The sequence below is a fragment of the Dipodomys spectabilis genome, unplaced genomic scaffold (assembly GCF_019054845.1).
Source record: "Dipodomys spectabilis isolate Male_0828 unplaced genomic scaffold, ASM1905484v1 ptg000472l, whole genome shotgun sequence".
In the NCBI taxonomy this organism is placed as follows: Eukaryota; Metazoa; Chordata; class Mammalia; order Rodentia; family Heteromyidae; genus Dipodomys; species Dipodomys spectabilis.
In genome coordinates this window covers 1,716,020-1,720,259 of record NW_024871149.1, presented here as the reverse complement: position 1 = coordinate 1,720,259, position 4,240 = coordinate 1,716,020, and the positions used below count along the sequence as shown (strand labels likewise).

Genomic DNA, 4,240 nt, shown 5'->3' with positions numbered 1-4,240 from the left:
TTTCAGTAATCATCAGAAGACGGGTATTAAAAATAATTTTGTGACATTTGTGACCTTGGTCACACATATGGGCTGGTCATTTGTTTGAAAGTTTGAATTACTGTACTTTCAGATTTTGTGATCTCATCTTTCATTTTAAGTTGCACTACATTTCACAATTGCAAACTGCTAATTCTGGTGTCATAAGGAATTGAGATGGATTTTCAATTACTTTCTGTTGACATGTTTCATGAGTCTAGGTGAGAAATCTTGCCCTTGTTATCTGATGAAGCAGATAACTGGGACCTGGGATCCTAGGACCCATGGGTCCTGCAGAAGAGTAATACATTTTAGATATCATATCATAAAATTTGGGTATAATCAGTAGGAAGGCTTCCGAAATTGGAGAAAAATATTTTGGAATCAGTGAGTTAAAACAATAAACAGAGCAGCAGAGTAAAGTCCCTTATAGATTAGAGGAAAACAACAATTTTTTTTTACAATGTGAATTCAGAAGACCAAGAACACTTAGAAGGTATCAAAAGTTTATACCAAAGACATTGTATTGATACTTTTTATTTTCAAATGTACATTCTAAACCTTATTATTTATATTCCAATTTATTTATTGTAATAAATATCTATTTATTTGTCACATTATCAATTAATTCTAGTAAGTTTCACTGTGTGAAATAAAATATTAGCACGTATAAAGATAAAATATGTAACTATATATAATATAAGAAAAAGGCACATGTTTTTCAATGTACTGTTGTGGTTCGGGTATCAAAGGCAACTGTGTTTTAAAGTATTATTGCATTATTTCTACCTCAGTGTTGGTAGAGTTGGACCTAAAGCTTTACAACTTGTAGATTTACAGCCTAGAGGCAAGAGGAAACAATGTGATAAACATTACCAAGTTAATGCCTAATATCAAGGAGAAACATATAGACTTCTCTTGTAACTATGAAAATATTGGGTGAAAGAAAGGCAGTAGTGTAAATTCCTGCCTGGTTGGATGGTAGACTGGCCAGGACATTAGGTAATCATGCATGTCAAAACTTTTTCACCTTCTTGGCTTTAGCTACTTTTGAAATACTAGGTATAAGAAACAATTATATTTTGATAAAATACATTCTAGTCTAAACGATTCTGTCTTAATTGTTCATCTCTCTATGATCCTTTTTAACTAAGATTAGTTTTGTTCCAGTAAGAAAATCTATGCTGTCAGGGTAAGATATTCTGGTTGGTCTGTTGCTACATGGAAGAAGAGTAAAGGGTCAGGTAGACATTTGTGCCAGTAAGACCTCATTTAGGAATTTTAAGCTGCAGAAGTTTAGAAGGAGCTCTTAAGCAAGGCTTGCTTTGAATCCATTAGCTCCACAAAGCTAACTCAGTTGATAAATAAGTACTTGAAAAGCTATCACCTTTGGACCTAGCTATAAAGGCTTCAAAGTATGATCAAATTTTAAATGAAAAAGACTTAAAATAGTTATTGACAAAAAAAATTGAAAATGTGAGCAATCAACCAAACAATATGTTTTTTCCAATATACACAGAATTTTAGAGAAGTAAGATGAATAACATTTTTAGGAACAATAAGGTTTCCTGGTTACAAAAAGTCAACTAAGGATATATGCCTTTATAAAGATTGCATCATTAACTACTTAACTTTACAGGATACTACATGCTTCAGCAGCACATTTACCCAAATTACAACAATATAGAGATTATCATGGCACTTGCACAAGGATGATATGAAAATTTGTGAAGTATTCCATATTTTTCATTCTTCAGATGTAAGAAATGAAAAACAGTTATTAAAAAATTGATTACAAAAATACAAGTCATTATGTCAAAAATGAACTTTACAACTTTGGTGCGGGGAGGGGGCTAGTGAGGAGGATTGAGTGAGGGGGGCAGAGGGAGGATGGGAAGGGATGAGAAGGGGAAACAAAGGAGGAGGCTACAATGCTTGATAAGAAATTTACTCATCAGGCTGAGAACACTCAAAGAGATCTGCAGGAATCCCACGAACGGGAGGAAGCTAATCAAAGAGTAATACAGGAATTGAGAGACCAGGTAGAGAACACACAAAGATCACTAAAGGCATTCATGGAATCCATTAACAAAGAGCTGAAGGAAGTCAGGGAGACCACAAAGGGAATGCTGAATGGAACCCAACAGAAGGAATGGGAGCCCAAAGAAACCATAACCAATCAACTAAGCGATTTGAGGACAAACACTGAACACCAAATTAAGGAAGTAAAGAAATTCATACAAGACCTAAAATAGAGCTTCAACAAAGAACTTGAAGCCATCAAAGCCGACCAACTAGAAGGAAAAGAGATAAAAAAAAAAGTAGAGAGTCTTGACAGCAGGTTAGACCATGCAGAAGATCGAATCTCAGGGATTGAAGACAGCCTAGATATTATAGAGAAAGAACATACAACCATCCAAGACAAGTCCAAGAAATATGATAGATCTATCCAACACCTGGAAGACACCATCAGAAGGCCTAATCTAAGGATAATGGGTGTAGAGGAGCACCTAGAAACAGAAGTTAATGGTCTAGGAAATCTGTTTAACAGGATCCTAGCAGAGAACTTCCCAAACATGCAAAAAGATAGGCCTGTCCAGATACAAGAAGCCTTTAGAACCCCAAATAGACCAGACCAGAATAGGACATCCCACCGTCACATTATAATCCACACAGGATCAACTCAGAACAAGGAAAAGATCCTTAAAGCTGTCAGAGAGAAAAGGGTAATCACTTATAAAGGGAAACCAATTAGAATCACCTCAGATTTCTCAGCAGAGACAATCAAAGCAAGAAGAGCCTGGAATGATGTATGCCATGCCCTAAAAACAAGGTAATTAAGTATTCCTACAAAAGACTTTTTTTTACTACTGCATTATACAGTTTTTTTCTAATGTTGGGTAACAAATAATGGATCTATTAGAAAACTCTTAAAGCTCATGTGTTCAATAGTGAGTTTTCTTATATCATGGTATTTTTGTTCATGGTTTTAAGAAGAAATTTACTAGCTTAAATTTCTGACAGGACAATATCATCACTGTACAACTTGCTTCTATACTCTAAGTTTTAAATTACTATCTAAGTATGTGCATTAGATAGCTATAGAGGAAAATCTAGAAGCCACACTGGTGGCTCATGTGTTTATCCTAGCTAATCAGAAAGATGAAATCTGAGGATTGTGGTTTGAAACCATACCAAGCAAAAATCATCCATTAGATTCTGATTTGAAAGTAACCAGCAAAAGCTAGAAATGGAGCTGTGGGACAAGCAGTAAAATTCTAGGCTTGAGAAAACTAAAACAAAAAGAACAACAAATTCTGGGACAGAACCAGGTCCTGAATTCAAGGCTAGTATTAGCACAAAACAAATGAATGAATGAATGAATTAAAATAAATTAAGTAGTCACATGTGGCGAGGCAAGTAAAATGTAACACCCATGGTGACTGGATTGTGTATTATTTTGTAATAAGGCAAATTAATGTTTGTCCAAATCACTAATATTTTATTTGTACTTTTTTGTATTAAACCCTGAATTTAGCATGCATATATATGTGTGTACATGTGCACACATGTGTGTATGTGTATATGTGTGAGTGTGCTGTTGCAATGTTGCTTGCCAATGTGGACAGGGTGAGGCTGAAAAGAGCTAACTGTGTTGCAATGCTTTTATTTATCAGTGTTTTGTCATGTCATTTCTGTGGAGCCACTCTTCTGTACATTTTATTTTCAAATAATAACATCATCATAATCAAAGCATATACAACATTAAGTTAGATAAAAGAGACCAATTTCAGCTCTTATTATATGTTAGGTAAGAAGATGCAGATATAATTAGGTAGTAAGTTAGTGCTATAAGATGACTGTCAGTACAAAATATGTATTTGACCTCTTAAATTCGTTATACTTTTAAGATATACTCATGGAGTGAGTTTGACCTACTTGACCAAATAGGTATTACTCTCGGGTTATTCCCATGAAACACAAGGTGGATAAACTCTTTCCAGATTTCTGTTGAAAATAACTTTCTTTGTAACATCATATCTATTCTCTCTAAGATAATCAACCCTGTATTTATTAGGTTTGAATATCCCATCAAATTGACTGAAAATCAGTATTGTGGATATGCTTGTTAGATATACCTTTCAAAAACAGACAAACAAAAAGCCTGTGTCACCTCCAGATTGTGGATGCATTTGAAGTTGTTTTGTACATGCAATTGGAT

At 34.4% G+C, this 4,240-nt stretch overlaps 1 pseudogene; it reads left to right on the top strand.

Moving 5' to 3' along the window:
* Positions 1-1,665: 1,665 nt before the first annotated feature.
* LOC122098302 lies at positions 1,666-1,765 on the top strand (annotated as a pseudogene).
* Positions 1,766-4,240: the final 2,475 nt, after the last annotated feature.